Below are 21,812 nucleotides of genomic sequence, written 5' to 3' on the forward strand. Positions count from 1 at the left end.
CTGATAGGATACAGAATAAAAAAACAAAACAACAACAACAACAAAAAAAAAACACCTTAAAATTCAGAATGCACAAAGTACTACACGGTTTGGTCACAAAACAAACCTCATACAAACAGCCTAGTGTCAGCCATGGCCACAGACACTGAGCCCAAGACTTCAAATGATGGGGCTCAAAGGGTTAGTCAGTGCACATGGGGCTCTGGGTGAGAGCACTAGTCCTCCGTCCGCAGCCTCCTCCTTTACTTTAACTGCAGCTGAGGCACTCTCCTGAGCGCTGGCCAGCAGGCAGAGCTTAATCTCCAGGCCAATGGCTTTGGCCAGTGGTGGTGGCACAGCATTACCCACCTGCCGGTGTCTGTCCAGGATGTTACCGAAGAACCTGTAGGTGTCTGGAAAGCCCTGGGAGCGGGCACATTCCCGCACGCTCACGACCTGGTGCTGCTCTGAGTGGAGCACTCGACCCTGCTTGCCCATGGGCTCACGTCGCTGAAGTGACCACAGCTTCCTCGTCGCTACAGTACAGCAGGTTGATGTCAGCATGGTAGGTGGCCTGGATGGACTTGTGGGTGTTCTCAGGCCTGTAGAACTTGTACAGCCTGATCTTGATGTCTGCCTTGTTGACCTTGCCTTTCTTCTTGCCACAATGGATCTCTTTTATCCGGCCGATGCAATAGGGTTCTGGAGCGTCCAGGTTACTCCCTTTGATGTAGTCAGAATACTTGCTGTAATGCTCAGGGTACAGGTTCTCATTCACAGGATCCCTCTTTGAGCGTTTCATGGGGCTGGCCACTTTGATATTGAAAGTAAAGGCCTCAGGAAGCAGGTACACACTGTCCCCCAGTTGGTAGACAACACCATTCTTGGTGATAGAACTGCAGTAGACCCGGCCATCCACCTCCTCAAGTTGCTCCAGGACCTTGGGCATTTCTTTTTGCCTCAGCTCAGCCAGCCGGATACAAGATAGGCAGAATTTGTGCTTGTTGTCCTCTGTCGGCTGGGTCTTGGGTGGGGATTCAAACCTTGCGTACTCCTGGCAGTACCAGAGCTGGTAGAAGTAGGTCTTCCCATCCTCAGCCCCTGGCAACGTGGTCTCAGGGTCCATGCCTCCCTCCATGGCCCAGTTCTCAGAAGGCACCTTGTAGATGACTTTAACCTTGCTGTGGATGTAGGAAAGCTGCATGTTCTCACACTCGCCCACCAGGAACAGCTCCAGGGGGTCGGAGGTGGCTCCTAGGACTGTCCGTCCCAGCACAGAACCAATGTGCATGGAACATCTGGCCATTCTTGTCTTCCCACAGTGCTGTGACCCTGGCAAGATGCAATGGTTTGGAAGAATCGTCTGGAATGACGGAGACACAGTCGCCCACCTCCAGCGTAGATGCTCACCTTCTGATAGTAAGTTCTGTTCTCTTCAATCTTCACAGGCTTCCCAAGCCAGGAGATGCGATCCTTATTCTGCTTCTTCTTCTTCCCTTGATTCAACTTTTTGGGTGATGGCATCTCTGGCACATCATCATCGGCTTCCTCGTCATTGTCTGTCTCCTTCACAGCCAAGTTAGGACACCTCCTCTTGAGGCAAGCCTGCTTACTCCATCCAGTGCCACCAAATTTAACCATATCTTTGCACGCATTGCACTTCCCACACTCAGGCTGCTGACAGACCTCACAGATGCCACACTGGCGGCACTTTGAGGCATTCTCCTTGTCCTCCTTGTCCTCCTTCTCAATCTGCTCTGAGAAGAAAGTGTCAAAGATCTGATAGACCAGCTTGGTGGTGGTGGCTTTTGTGGGAGCTTTGTCCTTCTCCTTGTTAGAACTGATGATGTTACGCCTTGATGCTCGCCTCTGTCCCAGGGAGACACCAGCCAAATGGATCAGGGCTCTCATACAGGGAGACAGGAAGATGGAGGGGGGGGGGGGTTGTCTCATCGTCGTCCTTGGCTTCGTTGTAACTTTCCACCTGGCTCACCACAAACTGGGCGTGGCGTAGGAGGGAGTCCTCTGTGAACCAGTTCACATTAATAGTAGAAGGAGAGACAGTGGTCTCGATCTTATTGATCAGGTCCTCATAGATGGCATCAGGATTGCTCTGCAGGAACTCAACCACAATCTTGCTGATGTAAATTTTCTTCTGCATCAGCCCAAATATTGGCACATACTCCTCACTGGGATCCATCAAAACATATTCAGCAAATGCGGTGGAGAAGCCAATCAGCACCTTCTCGCCGCCATCAAAGCTGCTGATCCACCACTGATTGATTGGCCCAAGGTTTTTGCTATTAATTCCACCTTCTGGAGATGGATTTCGTCATGAATTGCTTTGGCACAACCAGAAAAGTAGAGTTCAACATTCTTCTCAATAAGACCAGTGTCGAAGGGACAGAGATGACCTCGACTGCAATACACACTGAAGGAAGTGAACTTGTGCATGGGAGAGTTATCATAGGCATCAAACCAAGACGAGTCAGAGTCATAGATGGACAGTTTCTCACTGGTCAACGTCTGGGGTTCATCCACAGCATCCGCAGGGTGCTGCTGTACTTCAGATCAGGGTCATCTAGGTACTGGCCACACTCAGGGCACTTTAGGGGTTGACCTTTGGAATCACACTTTTATTCTGAGCCGATTTTCTCTCCACACTGCTCTGTACAGAAATGGTGAGTGGTTCCAGGTTTTTACGTGTTGTTTTTCATCTCTTCTCCTCCCTTTCATCCTCGTCTCTGTCCTCAGGAGTCTCTGGTGCTATCTGCTCTGGTTCTGCTTCTTTGGGTCTCCTTCTGGTGGCTAGATCTCTGGGTTGGCTTCTGGACCTGGAACTTCTTTTATCCTTTTCTTCGTCATCGTCCATGTCCAGGCAAGTTCCTGGACTTGCTTCTCTGTCTGGTTTTTCACTTGACCTCCGCCTCAATGCTAGCTCTCTGGTGTGACGATGAAGGCTCCTGTCATCTTCCTGTTCACCTTGCTCTTCCTGAAACAGCTGGGATCCCGGCGTTGCTCCTTCTGGTTTCTCCACAGAAACTTCAGCACCACGCTCTGTGCCTGCAACTCTGTGTTTCTTATCCTGGCCTCTCTCCTCTACAACAGATTCATCTCAGTCTCTCTTTTCAGATTCTTCCTTGGGTTTCCGTTTAGCAGGGCCCATTCGTGAAGTGAGACGTGATGGTGGTCTGCCTGGTGGTTCTCCTTGTAGCCACCGAACTAGACGAAGCTTCGACTGCATGTCTCGTGTCCTTACAAGTGGCCTCACTGTCCGACTTGCTTCTCCTGGGTCCCCGAGGCTTGGGCCTGGATCTTGGGGATCGGTTTGAGTCTGCCATTTCTGCTCTCCAGGTTGGCCAGCTCCCGTTGGCAGGACAACCGTTGGCTTTTTGAGAGAGAGAGTGTTCCGTTCTCCAAAGACAAATCCTTATTTAAAAGGGACTTGACTTTAGCCAGGTAGCCTTCCTCAGACAATTCCTCTTTATGTAATTTAGTTTCCAAGTCACATAACTGGCTCTTTATTTCTGTTTGCAGGAATTCATGCAGTAAGTTCAATTTCTCTTTCACACACTCCTTTTCTGTCAAGCCATCTCTTTCCAAGTCTTTGAGCCTTTTGGAAGTCACAAGCCGCAGCAGCCTCTGGTCACAAGTAACAAAGAGTGGCCTAGATACCTATTTTAAATTTTAAAGTAATCTTTTCCTGGCAAAGTGAAGCCCCTGATCAACTCAGATTTCTAGGAAGCAAGCTGGAATTTGGGGATTGTAGAAGAAAATTTTCTAATCTTCACTTTCCCACCTGGAAAAATGAAAATACCATCTATGTCAGAAATGGTTGCAAGGGTTGGGCAACATAAGTATTAGGGATGGCTTTGCTAAGTTTTATATGATTCAGGACAGTGAGTATACAGCCATATATTGGAGTCTGGGTTTCACACATCAGATCTTACATCTATGGTATCTTCCAGTGGCCATTTTCATTGCTCCAATGCTGTCTGAGGAGTATTGCTTGATATCACACAGTATAGTTTTAGTCTTTCCCTTTTTATTCTTTAGCTTTGACATAGCTGGCTTGAAATAATAATTGCCTTAGTGGTCATTGCAAATGTTATACGTACCTAGCGTATTAAAGGCTGTGATATTCTTCCTGTGGAGCATCTTTTGGGTATATGTCCAGGAGTGATGTAGCTGGTTATTCAGGTAGAACTATTTCCAATTTTCTGAGAAACCACCAGAAAGATTTCCAGAGTGGTTGTACAAATTTGCATCCCACCAGCAATGGAGGACTGTTCCTCTTTCTCCACTTCCTAGCCAACGTGTGCTCTCATCTGAGTTTTTGATCTTAGCCATTCTGATTGGTGGGTAAATGTTAGTGTCATTTTGATTTGCAGTTTTCTGGTGACTTAGGATGTTGAACATTTCTTTTAAGTGCTTCTAGGCCATTCAAGGTTTCTTTGTTGAGAATTTTCTCTTTAGCTCTGTACCTCATTTTAATATTGGGTTATTTGATTTTTTGGGAGTCTAGTTTTTTGCATTCTTTATATATTTTAGATATTAACCATCTATCAGATGTAGGGTTAGTAAAGTTATTTTCCTATTCTGTAAGTTGTCACGTTGTTCTTTTGCCTTATAGAAGATTTTTCAGCTTCATGAGGTTCCATTAAGGGCACACACTCCACTATGCTCATAACAGGCTTATTCGTAATAGTCGTAAAGTTAAAATAACCAAGATGTCCCTCAATTGAAGAATGGATACAGAAAATGTGGGTCATTTACACAATGGAATACTGTTCAGCTATTTAAAATAAGAACATCATGAATTTTGAAGGCAAACGGATGGAACTAGAAAATATCATCCTGAGTGAAGTAACCTGGACTCAAAAGGGCATGCATGGTATATATTCACTGGTAAGTGAATATTAACCAAAAAAAAAAAAAAAAAAAAAGTAGAGAATACCCAGGAAACAATTCACAGGACTCAAGGTTAACAAGCCGAAGGGCCCAAGTAAGGATGCCTCAATCCCAGTTGAGAGGGAAAAGAAAGCACTCTGGGAGGGAGACATAGGGAGGGATGGACTTGGGTGGGAGAGTGGAGGGGGAGGGAAAAGGGGAACACGATCAGGTGTTGGGGGATGTTTTAGTCAGGATTTGTATTCCTGTATAAAACATCATGACCAGGAAGCAAGATGGGGAGGAGGTGGTTTATTCAGCTTACACTTCCACATTTTTGTTCATCACCAAAGGAAGTCAGGATTGGAACTCAAGCAGGTCAGGAAGCAGGCGCGGATGCAGAAGTTGTGGATGGATGTTACTTATTGGCTTGCTTCCCCTTGCTTGCTCAGCTTGCTTTCTTATAGAACCCAGGACTATCAGCCCAGGGATGGCACCACTCATAATGGGACTTTTCACCTTGATCACTAATCGAGAAACTACCTTGAGAAAATAACTTACAGATGGATCTCATAGAGGCATTTTCTCAAGGGAGTCTCCTTTTTCTGTGATAACTTCTGCTTCTGTCAAGTTGACACACAAAACCAGCCATTACAGGAGGGGTACAGAACAGGAGTACAGCCCTGAAGGCCAGCAGAAAGAATGGAAACAGGCAACCTTGGGAGGTAGGAGTTGGGAGAACCCTGTAGAATGTACTAGAGACCTGTAAATTGAGAGACTGAGGACTCAAAGGGAGGGACCTTAGATGAAATGCCTAACAGTGGGAAGAGGGAACTTGGAGAGTCTACCTCCAATAGAAAGACAGGGCATCAAGTAGAGGGATGGGGTTGCCAGAGTGAAAACCTCTGGTGCAGAATTGTTTCTGTCTAAAAGAACTGAAGGAACAAAAATGGAGAAGGGACTGAGGGAAGGGAGGTCCAGTGACAGGCCTAAATTGGAATTCAGCTCAAGGGGAGGCTCCAAGGCTTGATGCTGTTACTGATGCTATGGTATGCTTACAGGCAGGAGCCTAGCATGGCTTTCCTCTGAGAGTCCCAGCAAGCAGCTGAATGAGTCAGACACAGATATTCAGATACACGGAGACTTGATGCGCCAGGGAAGGAGGATGCTGGAGGTGTGGGGGTAGGGGAACACCCCATCAGAGAGACAAAGGAGCTGGACGGAGGTTGGGGTGAAGAACTCTGGGAGTGAGGACTGGCGGTGCCAACATTTGGAATGTAAATAAATAAAATAATTAAATTTAAAATAAGAAAGAAAAAATGAAATTCTTCCTTTGAAGTCCTAACAAAGTATTGAGCTTATTAGGAAATTATGAACATTCAGTTAATTTTTTATTCTCTTGATTCTTTAGCTAAGAAAACTTTAAGTAGCCGATTTCAGAAGACTTTACATTAAGCACAGATGTAAAAAGAAATAGTCTTACTGAGCATTTACATCAGGTTTTGCTAAGCACATTATACATCAAAACTTATAAGTTCGATTAATTATTGATTTTCCAGTGAGACAATTCATGTACTTACCTTCTTTGTAATGGGTCTCAGAGAGTTAGCAAGTATGCTCCAGGACTGAACTGACAAACTCTATCTCTGAACCTGGGTCTGCACACTTCATGAGGCTGCCTTCTTACCATTTTGGTTTTGTCCACAATAGAGAGATACTTGACATTTAGATGAAGATGTAAAAAAGAAACAGGTTGATCACCATTGTCAATATCTGTAATTCCTCCCCAAGGGAGACCAAGGTATGAGACTCTAAACCTCAAAGCCAGTGGGAAGTGCATAACTTCACATGAATATCTATGTCTCCACATACCCCAATAAAAGGAAGCAAACCCCAAAGATATGTTTCTAAGACTGAATCTTAGGCTTTATAATCCATTAGTGTGTATAATTGGGGACATGGAATAATGCATATTACAGGAAGAAAATTGTCTTTTATTTTTTAAGAAAGGAGGTCAATTAAATTCATAAGTAAGAAAATTGTGTAATAATATCAGCATTATTTAAGCTACGTATTTATGCAGTTTGGAAGAGAAAACATCTCTCCTACTCCCAGGTATCATTCATTTTAGGATTCAGCCTTTTACTCTCTTCCTTAAAGGGGACGGATTTTGTCCTGTCAGCTTGCTCCATTGGTTTCCCTCTTCCCAAACATTATAACCAGAGCTGTCTCTTAAACTTTGTGTTCATCTCTCTAGTACCCATCACGCACTGACCTGTGATATTAAATCCAATAAGTTTGATCTGTTCACATCTCTATAGTTTTAAAGGTGAGGTATTCGAGGGTAACACATTAAGAACATGTTTTATAAAATATTATCATAGAACACACATGTGTTAAGATATAAAAGATTACCACTTAAGAGAGTCTAACATGAATGCATGCAACTGGATGAAGGTTGTTTATAGGATTAGGATGGGAAGAACAGCAAAACCAGCTTTGAGACAGAGTGGATTAATAACAATTATTTTAAGGCAGTGGTTCTCGAACTGTTTATTGTGACCAATTTGGCAAACGTCTATCTCCCAAAATGTTTAATTTACAGTTCATAACAGTTGTAAACTTACAGTTACAAATTTCAACAAAATAATTTTATGGTTGTGGGTCACCACAACATGAGGAAATTTTATTATAGGGTCTCTGCTTTAGGAAGTTTGAGAACCAAGGGGCATATGTGACTTAGGTTGGCCTCACTATAAGCTCTGATATAAGATTAAAAGATTTAAAAAAAAAAAAAAAAGCCTGGATTGATAGAAACTGAGGTACCTTTTAGTAGCAGTAACAACATGGAGTAAAGTATGTACTTCAAGAGTCAGAAATACTATTATATTAATAGTAATGTTAAAATATCTTCCTTGATACAGCAAATAAAGTAGCAAAACCATTAGAAAAGGATTGTAAAGGCTATTTAGAATAATATGTGATGAATTAAGACTTTGAAAAAGGAAGTAGAAGGAATGCAATAAACAGAAATTCTCATTACTAAAGTTTTAAAATCTGTTTTATTTTATGTCCCATATTAGCTGCCCCTTTACCTATACTTTCTTTGTATTTGATAAATCAAAGCTTCCATATTTTCAAAGGAAAAAAAAAACAAATTTTGCTTACAATTTTGGTATCAAATTGTTTTCATATTAATGTGGAGTGGATCAATTCATCTGGAAATATTAAGCTATGTAACACTTAATTGTCATGACTTAAGATAGTTCACTTGAAGATGCCTAAGTACACAACCTTACCTACAAGACATAAGTAGTTTGAAGAGTAAAAAAAAAAAGTATTAAATTAAAAATATTTCAAAAGTACTGGGAAAGTGTCAGAACTTGTAAGGATGGAGTTGGGTGAGAAGATGTGTTATGAGAATCTTCCCAGGAAATAAGACAAGAGCTTTGTTACCTCAGTTTCGTCCAAACATGGAATTGTTCTTGAAATGTGCTTTATGCTCATCCCAGGTGTAGTGGATAGATGTGACTTTACTTCACGTTACTTGTTATTGTTGATGTTGGCATGACATTCAATTCAATGGGTAAACTATCTTTTTATCCTTCTGTGGAAAACACGTTTTTGTCACATGTAGGTTGTTCTTGTGGTTGTACACAGCTTCAACTCATGAGTACTTAACTCATGTTGGCTTTCTAAGCCTCAGTGTATGTATGGTCTGAGGCTCTGGGTGAAGATGGCTGCTGCATGAGACCAGTGTGTCTCCTTTATTGACTCCACTCTCCCAGGTCATCTGCCTCTAGAGCAGTGACAGAAGAGAGCTTTGAAACTTCTATTCCATAATGTCCCAAACAATATGATTCCTTTTTAGATAAAAACAAACAGATAAAACTTTTGTTATTTTGTTGAAGATTATTTTGTTGGTGTATTACAAATATCTTTCCCCTTTGGATCTCTACGTGCATGTGCTTGTGGGTGAAATGGAATGTTTCTCTTCAATAATGAACCAGGTTGTTACCAAAGACATGAATAATGGAAGAATGTAAGCCTAGGACAGAAACACAATTGATGCCTTTTTTCTTGAAAAGGCATTTTTTTTTTTTAAATGTAACCCTAAATATGTGCAATTAGGTTTCTTTTCCAGCAGGAAACAGAGGGGAAATAAGTAAAAATATCCAAAGTTCATCATTCTTCACTTTCTGAACTTATGAAATTCATAAGTACATAAAACAATCCTCAAATCTATTAAGTTGGCAAGGTTGGCAGGTTTATGCCATTTAAATTTTTTAGAATGTGACAGTTTTGAAGCTATTATTGAAGTTGTATACACCTAATTAAATTCTCCATTTTCATGTAGAATCTGTCAGGGTGTGTACATCTAAATGTGTGTGGCTCAGAGTTACAATAGCAAGATTAAATCAGATTTACCTTTAGAATTGCAACAATAATATAAAATGGCCTTGGAATTTCGAGGAAAGAGAGACTAGTTCTGCAAGAGTGATCATTGGTAATCATTTCTTTAGCTTTCCTTATCTTTTTGAACAAGAACATGAAAAGAAGCAACAATCTTGCCAATAGATATAGAGGAACCATTTTGGTTCCACTTGCAGATTACTCTAGACTGAATATTGAAACTATTAAAAAGAGGAGATATATATGAAATTATATCTAATTACCAAAAGACATAGACAAGCATTGCATGAGTTTACTCTTCTTACATTATAAATACGTTGATTTCATAGAATTTAAAAGAATATAATGTTGAGAACCAAGTCATCATTAGATAGGAACAAGAAATTCTGGCATCCCTTTGCAGGGCAGGGTTACTGTAGGTGATGATGACATACTGGGAGTTTCAAAGACTAGGATAATGAGTTTTAAGTATTCACCATAAAGACATTAAAAATAAAAAGGCATGTTGGGAAAAAAAGGCTGGGGATCCCAGGGTTCCTCCCGCCATACTGTGGGTACCCGGCTGGGAACGCTCTGGGTTCCTCCAGCTGGAAGTTGGGCCCTGCTGCTCATTAACTAAAAGCCTCTCCCTGGCTCCTCACGGTTCCTCATGGCGGCGCAGCCCCAACACACAAGGAAGCCCTTGGGTTTCCAAAACTGGTTTATTCACATGGCGGATGGTGGATGGATCTGGATGCATATCCCCTCAAACCCAGGATCGACCTGAGTTAAAAGGGGAGGGGAGAAGGGGGAGGGGCTGGGGAGGAATGTTTAATCGGCTCCACCTCTGGCCTTCAGGTACCTCATTAGTATGTAAATCTCTCTAGGGCCTGTTCCATGCCCTCCACCTGTGTAGGTGACTGAAGGGTGAAGGTGGAATGGAGATTAGACCTCATGTTAGGCCCAACAGAGGCAGACACTTTTAACCTTATTTAAACATTATACAATGTTTACTTACATTGAAACAGTAGATGAAAGAACACCATCAATATGTGTAATTAGTTCTTTGTGTGGCGGTCAAAAGTACATTTTAAAAATTCTTATAATGCCAGCCTGTCGAGTTTTCGCTTGCTCTATTTTGATGAAATTATCTACATGAACATGTATGTAATTAAAGAGCAACCTTTAGCACTCAATAATTAAAATCCATTGGCTTTGTTTTATCCTAATTTGGCTATTTTTAGAGAAATGGAGAACCTTCTTTAGATGCATAGATTTTGTTTTCCTTTGGTTATTTGACCTACTTACAAAAGAATCATCATAGACTTATAAATGTACTGGACTAAGATCCTCATAAATCTTGTTAAAATACAATATACTCATACCAGACCATTTATATATGCTACTGAGTTCAGATATACTCATGGTAGTGCCATGAATGAGCATTGCAGGTCATACCAGAAAAAATAAAATTGTATCTGATTAGATATTATAATAAAAAGAAACAGGTACTTTCCAAGTCTATTAGTGTATATCAAATACCATTACTACATTAAATTTCTCAAATAGGTTTATCAGAGGATGCACAACCATAGACACAAATTTCCTTTTCCCATTTTCATCTTATGGTCAAACTTGTAGCACAAGTATATTTGAAGGTAATGCATGTAATAAGATAAAAATTGACATGTCATTCATCCAGCAGATCTTTTTTTGTTGTTGTTGTTTTGTTTTGTTGTTTTTTGAGACAGGGTTTCTCTGTGTAGTCCTAGCTGTCCTGGAACTCACTCTGTAGACCAGGCTGGCCTCAAACTCAGAAATCCACCTGCCTCGGCCTCCCAAGTGCTGGGATTAAAGGTGTACTCCACCACTGCCCGGCTTATCCAGCAGATCTTAATCTCAGGAAGTGATATCCTTGTGAGAAGAGACATCAGAGATTTGATAAGATAATCCCAGAGAATATCACATGAGTATATAGCAGCCAGATATAGGCAAAGCTGTTAGACATCACTGAAAACAAAATCCTGAATGATGTTTGACCCTAGACATTCATCCCATCATCCAAAACTGTAATAGCCTGGTTATTTATGTTCTCGATTGTCTAGACCTTTTTTGTGTAAGATCAAACAGATTATAGTATCTATTACCAATCCTTAAGAACTAATGATGCATCATCAAAATCATGTGTGTTTGTGTGTGTGTGTGTGTGTGTGTGTGTGTACTGCAGAACAAATTACAAACAGAGGCAGGTTATGAGGGAAGGCTGCCTAGTTACTATTGCCCTGGGATCAGCTGACTCAAAGGGCAATGCCACCAGGCCAGAATGCTGCACCAGTGCTATCCATTTTAAACATATGTCAGGTAGAAACTCTGCTCAGCAAATATCTCTTTACTTTTAAATAGGCAGTACTTTTCCTTTTAATCCATATGGTTAAGTATTATTTTCTGTACAATATTTTCTATAAACCTGCTAAGCTCATGTTTAAAATCTCCTTACGTTGGCCTCTTTGAGTATATTTATAGTTTACTTCACACACATTCCTAATGCAGTGTCATTTTATTTATCTATTCAAAGATACAATTTATTATTCTTTAAAGATACCACTGATAATTATTTAAATTAACACTAACATGCAGACTATTTAAAGGGAAGCCATTGAAGGTGGAACTCTTTCTTTGTCATTGGTTTATTTAGTACATTAATCTTTTATTGCCTTTCTAAACTTTATGTTTTTAAATATTTAGTACAAAGAAAGGGTTGAAAGTAACCTTCATTGCTTAAAATGCCCAACTGAGTTTGATTAAATGGCAGAATTAGTCAAAATGGAAGGATAAAGACTCAAGATAAGCATATTTATCTTTGCACATGCAAAAATAATGCTCATTCAGATAATATGTTTGAGAAATAAACTATAGATGACAACAAGGTATTTTTGTCAATCATATCTTACAAAATGTTTCTTAAGTTTGATTTCATTACCTACAGCCTACCACACTTATGAATCCTGTGCTTTTCAGGTTGGGACCTTCTTGAGAGCTCACTGTTTCTCTGTTTTGTCTAGTGTTCTCTGAGGAAACCAATTGCAAATCCAGAAGAATAAAAACAGGTTGATTTTAAGGACTCATTGCACTATTGTTATGCAAATTGTTGCAGTCAGCAGTCAGAAGGTTGAAGACAGAGAGCCCACCATTGTTCAAGTGTGACGGATGGAAGTTTGTAGAATTACCTCTTGCTTGAGTACATCAGTTTTGTGCCCTACTCACATTTGTAACTGAGTAGATGAGGTTTGACTTTATTAGGTAGGATAATTTGCTATGCCCAAGGTTGTCAATTCACTTATTTGTTTGACTTAAATACATTTTGTGTTCAGAATGTAACACAGGTAACTATGCATTCTGTGTAAAAATTCTAATAACAATTTACCTGTGCCACTCCAAGGATCATTAACTAAAATATTACTCTTTTTTCAAACTATTCTCTTATTGACACATAAAAGTTGACATTTGTTTGGATCTGTCCATTTGTCATGTATGTATAAAAACATACAATACTCTATTGCCTTGATTTTTCTTTTCTTGTGGCTGTGATAATAGAAGGAGCTTAAGAGAAAACACATTTATTTCAAGTCATAATTCAAGGATTCTGTCCTTTCTGGCAGGGAAGTGATGGCAACAGGTGCTAACAGAAGCTTGCCACATATATCAATCAGAAAGATGATGAATTATGTGGCCTTGAAAGTATAGCTTGGTTTTTGGCTGGGCACAGGCCCGACCCTGATGGGACAACAGCAGGTGTTCAGCCAAGTCCCCAGAACCTAGGTTCCTGACACGTGTCCAAGATCTCCATTGACCTGTGCTTTGCAGCCAAGTGTAGGGCAATGCAGCCCCTCCCAGAGAGGTGTCTCCTAACACAGGTAGAGGGTATGACTACAGGCCTCAGCCTCAAGAGATTTCCATATTAATGAGATACCTAAAGGCCAGAGGGCATGACCAATTAAGTGACCCTCCTTCCCCTCTCTCTCCCTATTTAAGTCAGGCCCGCCCTGACCTAAAAGAGGGTGCATCCAGATCATCTATTATCTGCCATGTTAATAAAGCTCTTGGAACCCTGGACTTTCCTGTGTCATTGGGGCCTGATGTTGTGAAAAGCTTCTCAGCATTTTCCGCCATGGGGGCTGCATCTTTAAACACCATGCCTCTCTCTCTCTCCCCTCATTTCTCTTGGCGTGAGAGCTGGCTGCGTGCCCACATGCTCCTCGCCTCCATTCTGCTGCAGTCTCCCTGTCCACTCCATAGCCCTTCTCCAGACTAAGTTCACTCTCTGCCCGGGGTGCCCTGATGGCTTCTCATAGCACAGCGCCTGCCTGGTGCCACATGGAAGGAGACCAGTCAAACTTCCTGTGCCTGTGCGTGTTTTTGCTGCTCTACAGAGGAACTACCATGCAACACAACAGAGATCCAAGCTTGCGTGCCTGCACACAACACGTGAGCCATCATTCCCCCCCCATTCCCCCACCCCCGGCAGTGAATAATGAGTTTATTTTAATGCTCAACACTGTATATGCATGTCGTCTAGATTCCAGCCAAGGAACAAGGAATGGTTCCATTTATATTAGGCAGGTCTTTCTTCAATCATCTGCCTGATAATTCTAGGTTTGTCAAGTCAAATATGGTCATTATCACCTCTATACATTTATATGATACTAAAACTGAACTTTTCCACTGCTTTTTTTTATTTGAAAATGTATAAACCTTTCTAGTTTCCTATTGGTATATATTGGTATATATATATATACACACACACACACACACAAAGTGTGTGTGTGTGTGTGTGTGTGTGTGTGTGTGTGCGAGAGAGAGAGAGAGAGAGAGATCAGTATGCATATGTCCAAGCATGCACACACATGAGAAGTACATAATCTACTATGACCATTTAGTGTTATGCAGAGTCCTCTATGTCTCTATCTGTCTCTGTCTCTATCTTTCTGCCTCTGTCTCTCTGCCTCTGTCTCTCTGTTTCTGTTTCTCTGTATGTGTGTGCTTGTGTGTCTGTGAGTGAGAATATAGTTGATCACAAAGACATGATAGCAGAGAGAGGAAAGCATGATGATGACATACATCTAAGAGCTCATTTAGAAACTTCAAAAACTAAAAACTAAATAAATGTTAAACCTATGTGATAATTTGAAAATAGCCCCCATAGGATCATGGGAAAGGCACTATTAGGATGAGCATCATGTTTGATTAGGTATACCCTTGTTGCAAGAGGTGTTACCGGGGTTGGTCTTTGAGGTTTCAAGTGCTCAAGCCAGGCCCAGTGCCTTTCTCTTCTTACTGACTGCCTTTCTGGATTTAGAACTCCAGCACCATGGCTGCCTGCTTCCCTGCTGGCCTCCTTCCCACCATGATAATAATTGACCAAACCTCTGAACTGTGAGCCAGCCCTAATTAAATGTTTTCCTTTGTAACAATTGGCGCTGTGATCCTCGTGTCTCTTCACAGCAATAACAACCCTAACTAAGACAACATATGGTCCTTCAATGGATTAACTCTCATGTTAATTGTGAAGGAATGTTTCATAAAATTGTTAGGTCACCTCATTGGAAAAAGGTTTCTGTAGGTCTATGTGGAAAAGATGCTTGTATTTATTACTTACTTAATTCTCTCCAGACTTGATGATTTTAGCGAACACGTGCAATTATCTCCTTGCTTAATATTTTCCATTCTAGAATTCTTCAAGGAAAAAATTGTAAAGCAGCTTATAGGTCCATTTATGACTCAGACTGCTTTTGTGGAAAAACTAACAGTTTTCTCAAAAGCAACAACATTTGCAGAAACGTATGTATAGAGCACTGTAAAGCCAATGTATATAAGCATCATCACTGGAGAAGCCCCTGCATCTGGGAAGCACCTGTGCTTCCCAGCTGCTTCTTTCCTTATCAAAACCAATTCTTTCTTTTGATATGGCATTAACAATTTGTAGAAAAAGTATTGCTTTGTTCTAAAGAGATGTTAGTTATCACGCCATATTAGTGTTGCTTTGCATGGATCTCAGTGTCCTAGGTGAGCAGGTTGATCTTTTGTGACTCTTTACTTTGAGCTTCATCTGGACTGTGCCACTTGGCATTTCAGTGGATGTTACTTGGAGTATTCCTGGAAAGGCAACTTTGGATGCGAGCAATAGTTCTATCAGTGGACACTGAGTAAGGAATAGATGAACTCATGTTGCAACCAATCAGTAATCAGCATGACAATGACATAGAACAAAAGTGGCTTTCCTGAAGAAAGTAATGTCCTGGCCTGTGGTTGTCCACTGCTTTCTTTCCTCACTATCTAGCATGGTCATCTACTTTACACATTATTAATTTACATAGTCTTCATAACTATTGCAGCCAACCCTTTGCTACTTTTTCCCACCCAGTTTCAGGAATTGATTCCTTAAAATAAACATTTCTGCCTTTCTGTATATGTATCAATACTTTGATAGTTTTTTTCTCTCTGAAGAACCATATTATTCAGTAATATTTAAAGTTCATATGGTTTGCTCCTGATAGTAAACAATTTTGAGCATTTGTTATTGCAAAGGTGTAAAGCACTATTGCCTTTCCTACTTGTTTTAGACAATAGGTGATACTAATTTTTATTTGAGATAGATCTGCTATATTGCTGAGACTGATTTCAGCTTTGTGGGCTTTAAGCAATTCCCCCACTTCACAGTAGTTGGGGCTATTGACATTTACCACAATGACTATGACTATTTACTCTTTTATTTCTCTTTTTAAAAATTTATTCTTCTCACATCCTGACCATAGCCTTCCTCCTCTCCTAGTCCACTCACAACCCCATGCTCACTTCCCCTCTCTACCAGACCCATTGTGCTTTTCTTTCCTTTCTGAAAAGACCATGCCTCCTACATATCAACATACTATCAACTGAACACAGGATAAAAAGGTGCAGTAACACTCGGTATAAACCCTTATATCAAGGCTGGATGAGGCAACCCAGTATAAGTCAAAGTTTCCCATGAGCAGGCAAAAGAATCAGAGACATCCTCATCTCAGTAATTAGGAGTAAAATATAAACCTCAAGCTAAACAACTGCAGAATGTATGCAGAGATCTTAGCTTAGACCTGTGCTGGCTTTGTGGTTACCAGTTTAGTCTCTGTGAGCCCTGCAAGCCCTGATTAGTTGATTCTGTGGGCTATATTCTCCTCCAGTTACTAACACTTACTGAAAATGTACATAAATTGGGCATTATATCCAATCCTTTGAAATAGTATTATCTCTAGCAGCGTCTTAGGACATTATTGTTGGTCAATGTCACACATTTTCATGAATAACTTGTGTCAAGAATGATTAAGTAGTACTTTTCAAAGATAACGAACTGATAAATGTGAAATAAGGATTTGAATAAAACTTAACAGATCATTTTACTTCCCATATTCAGAAAAGGTCATGTTTCATAAAACACATCCAAAAGACATTTGGGAGCAGTATTTTGTACCGTATAACTGCAAAAACAGCCTACATGTCCACTTTTTTTTGTGGATTTGTGTGGTACATGCATGTGTTCACATGTTTGCATATTTGTGCAGGTGTGTGCATACAAATGTGCTTCTGGAGACCAGTGATTGATGTCAGATGTTGTTATCTATAATGTCTGCCATATTCCTTTAAAGTGTCTTTCCATTGAATGTGGAGTGGACCAGGCATCCTCCTGTCTCTGCCTTCACAGAACTATGGTTACAGCTATGTATGTAGGTGCTGAGCATCAAGCTCATGCCCTCTGTCTTTTAACACCATCACTTCACCAAATGAGGTTCCTTCCAACTCAAAATACTTTATTTACTACATAATAAACTTTGGAAAAGGTATTTAATTTATTTGTATAAAATTAATTTAGCACAGTTCTTATGTGGATTTTTTCCTCCCATTCATCTGAAATACAGTGTCAATCATGTATTTTTTTATTCTCTCTACCTCAGTGAATGTGTAGTGTGGATTATTGGTTTGGTGACTTCCATCTTAGCTCCATCACCATGGTGTTTTCTGTAATAGTGGTCACAGTGGTAATAATAATTTCAAAGACCATTGGTTATTCATTCTCTTAATCAATTTCTTTCTTTCTTTCTGTCTTTCTTTTGTTCGTTCATTCATTCTGCCTGTCTGTCTTTCTTTTTATCTTCTTCTCCTCCTTCTTGTTCATCTTTTCATTCAAGTTTAAAGGTTTTTTTTGAATAATCATTTTCCATTCACAAGATTTCCCCTCTCCTTTTCACAGCTTTACCTAAAACCTTTTGTTATAATTTCAGTTTTGGAAAAAGTTTTTCATAAACAGCCAGTGGTCAATATTTAAATGTTGGAAGTTAGTAAGTCTAACATCTAACTTCTAAGAATATAACACCCCTCCCCTGTTATGTGAAATCTCAAAACTTTTATCAAATTTTGTGACTCTTGTTTGTAAACTTTAGTCACAAAGCAGATGGGTGAACTATATTGGACCAGTAGATAATAGTCTCCATATCATGTATCCTTCCTTTCTTTCTTTCTTTCTTTCTTTCTTTCTTTCTTTCTTTCTTTCTTTCCTTTCTTTTTTCTGTCTGTCTGTCTGTCTGTCTGTCTGTCTGTCTGTTTTTTGTAGATAAAGTTTCATTGCATTGTTAATGATGACTATGAACTCATAGTCATCTTACCTTAGCAACTCTTTTCAGATTACAGGCCTCTGGTACCATCCCCAACTACAAAGTACCTTTATAATTAATACTTTGCTAAGTAATTTCAAATCTTTTCATGACTTTAAGTTCAGTCTACAAGTAGAATTCACTGGCTCCACGCTAAATTGAATTGAAGGTTGTCCCTGTCAATTGACAATTTAGTTCTTCATTACTTTCAGTGTTGGAATATCATGTGTTTTTATTCATCCTCTATCAAATTCTGATGCTATTCTATAACCAGGCAATTATAAGCAAACTAAAAGGAAGTTTCCTAATTTTTACATTGCAATTTAATAAAACAATATAGTATCAACCATTCATCTTCATCAAAATATTGTATCAGTAATTATGTTCTAAACAATGACAGTCAGGTCACAGATTGATCAATGTTGTTCATATTAGGCAATTTGTCATTGAATCAATCTAGGTTATGTAAATGAACAAGGTTATTTTGAGGATAAGTTGAAGGTATAAGGAAATATAAAACTAACATTACAAAGTGGGTCAGAACACAAGAAACAATTAACAATGCTTAGATGGAAACAAGAATATCCACCAATATTGCTTGACACTCATGCGCCATCAAACACACACCCTCTCCCCCCCATACACAAATTCTAACATTATATAAAAAATTATGTAAATGTTTATAAATCTATAGAATGTTGTGGAAGATAATTAGTATCTTTAATCTTTCTATAGTATTGTTTGATTTTTATTATAAGTGTATATTGTCTTCAACTACAAATGGATCAAAAAAAAAAAAAACCTCAGCATAAAACTCGATACACTGAAACTGGCACAACAGAAAGCCAATGTATCCATGAAGTACCTGGCACAGGGAAAGAATTTCTAAACAGAACACTGTTATTACAGGTACTAACATCAACAATCAATAAATAAGACCTCGTGAGACTAAGAAGCTTCTGCACAACAATGGACACTATTATTCTGACAAAATGACAGCCTACAGAGTAAGAAAAGATTTTTGTCAACTATACGTCCATTAGTGGACTGATATGTAAAGAACTAATAACACAAAAACAGGCAAAAATAACACACACACACACACACACACACACACACATATGCAAACAGCCCAATTAAAAAATAGGGTACAAATTGAAACAAAAAATTCTGAAAGGAGGAAACCCAAATGACTAGGAAACACTTAAAGAAATGTTCATCATCTTTAAGTCATTGGGAAAATGTAAATCAAATCTACTTTGAGATTTCATCTTACACCTGTCAAGAATTACTACAATAAATAAAACAAACGACAGTTCAAGCTAGTAAAGATGAAAAGAAAGAATAAAATTATGCATTGCTAGTGAGAGTGTACACTTGTACAGATACCAGATAAATCAGTGTAGTGGTTCTTCAGAGGAGGGGAATGCATCTTCCATTAAGGTGCAGGTATACTACTCTTGGAAATATACCTAAAATACACTTCATCCTACCACAAAGACATGCTCAAACATTTTAACTGCTGCTCTATTATAAATAGAAATTGGGGAAAACACACATAAAAACTAGATGTCGCAGAACAGAAAAATAGATAAAGAAATTAAGCTACACTTATAGAATGTATATATTCACTTTTATGTGGAGATTGGTAGTGAATAAATCAGTGAAAAGCAAGCTACAATTCACAGAAAAAGAAAATTTAAGTATAGAGGAAGGAACTAGGTGAAACAGATAGACATCATTAGAAAAAAAATGGAATAGCTTGTTGCAACGGGCTCCACTCTACCTGGCTTGAGACAAAAGACTTAACAATGCCTAAATAGTTACTAAATTGTGGCCTGCTCAGCTCTGCCTGGCTTGGCCTTTCAAAGGCTGGGATTAAAGGCATACACCACCACTGCTCAGCTTCAAACTGCCACTTCGGTCTTTGGGTCAGGGTCTAGAGAGAGAGAGAGTGGGGATAAGGGGAAGAGACACAAGGAATAGAGACAAGACAGAAGGTCTGATCAAGTCTCTTTTATTGAAGGGAAATCTGGGGTATTTATACACTTTTGCCACACCCCTTGTAGGTGCGTGGATATGATGTAAGCCTTGGAGGCGTGGCTAGCATGTGGATAGCTGCTTTCTAGCCGCTTTCTGCTAAAAGTCGGCTCCCAACAATAGCTAGTTATGGTTGGAACGAAGGCTAGATCAAATGAAGATGATATTGGAAAGTAGGGCAAGAAGGAAATATGGAGTGAGATAGCAGAAATTAAGAGCCAGTTATGGGATAGTGGAAACCTAAAACATTACAAGCTTCCTAAAATATATGAACATATGAAGGTGATCTAAATGAAATCACCAAATAATGAGGGAGACACAGCCCACCTGGCCACCTCTTGTCACAGATGAAAATTCTTTTATTGGGATTAGATTAAACCTAATTGAATTATTGGCCAAAGAGACCACATGGGAATCCCCAAAGGACCCAGGCTGTTGCCAAAGTCATAGCTTTCTTTCTTCAAACTTTCAGCAAGTCTCCATTGTTTAATTCAATACTTACATAGCTCATTGAACATGGAGAAGTTGAGTTGCTGCAATTGTAAAACATGACTAAGAAACACTTAAAATAATATTCAACATCGTTAAGTCATTAAGAAAGTGTAAATCAAAACTACTTCGAGATTTCAACTTATATCTGTCAAGAGTTATGACAATAAATAAAACAAGCGACAATTCATGGAGGATAAAAAGAAAGGGAAATAATAAACATGTTGGCCTTTATGAGTTGCTATTTTGGTGCAGAAATTTACTCTGTATTCTACTAAAAGAGAAATGTCAGCAGCAAACGAGTCACAAAACCTTGGATTTACAATGATGTCCTGCCTACAAGGTATGCTACATCAATGATGTCGCAAAACTTGTGGGAGTAAACAACCAATAACAGATTGAACTTATTCAGTCTTATTCAGTGAGATCAAAACCATATCTGTCACTGCTTCTGTGACCAAGAACCCTATACTACACAGCCCGTGAAACCTATCATAATAAAATATCTCCAAAGGGCATTCTGCTATACTTACAAATCAGTGCCTTTCACTATCAAAGAAACTTCTTACTGTATCAGATGGGAACAAATACTAGGATACATAGCCAGAAACAATGCAGACAGTGAGATGCCTTGGAACATTCAGCTCTTCATGCGATATATCCATTAAATGCTACAAATGTTGCTTGTATTTGCCAGATATAATTGTTGTCTAGGAGGCTTAATGCTGAAAAAAAAATCACTCTTTCTAGTTCTTTCTGAATGATGGCTGACTGGTTCAAGTCAACTGTTCTGGTTCAAAACTTTTCTCCAAGCTGACTGATTTAAAGTGCCATTTCTCAGCCTCTCACTGAATTTTTATGCTTGGCATCAAACTAACTCTGGTAATTTGTTCTGATTTTCTGCCTCCTTTTTATATTCTGGTTTGCTCTGTCTTCACCTGCAACTTGTCTCTGTAAAATTGTTTTAGTAAAACTGCAAAACTGCTTCCCTCTCTCCCTCCCTCCCTCCCTCCCTCCCTCCCTCCCTTCCTCCCTCTGTCCCTCCCTCTCTCCCTCCCTCCCTTTCTTCCTTCCTCTCTCCCTCTCCCCTCTTTCTCCTCCCTCTCCTTCTCTCCCTCCCTCTCCCCTCCCCCTCATCTTCTCCCTCTCCCTCTCCCCTTTCCCTCCCCCTCCTCCTTTCTCTCGCCATCTTCCTCTCCCTCCTCCTCTCTCTCCCCCTCCTTCTGCCTCTCCCTTTTCCCCTCTCCCTCCCTCTCCCCTATCCCTCTCTTCCCCTCCCCCTTCCCCTCCCCTTTTCTTCCCCCTTCCCCTTCCCCTTCCCCTTCCTCTTCCTCTCCCTCT

At 39.9% G+C, this 21,812-nt stretch overlaps 1 pseudogene; it reads right to left on the reverse strand.

Annotated features, from left to right (window-relative positions):
- Positions 1-236: 236 nt before the first annotated feature.
- Positions 237-17,993, reverse strand: LOC117712413 (DNA (cytosine-5)-methyltransferase 1 pseudogene; annotated as a pseudogene).
- Between the last annotated feature and the right edge of the window lie 3,819 nt (positions 17,994-21,812).

Source organism: Arvicanthis niloticus, chromosome 7 (genome assembly GCF_011762505.2).
Source record: "Arvicanthis niloticus isolate mArvNil1 chromosome 7, mArvNil1.pat.X, whole genome shotgun sequence".
NCBI lineage: Eukaryota > Metazoa > Chordata > Mammalia > Rodentia > Muridae > Arvicanthis > Arvicanthis niloticus.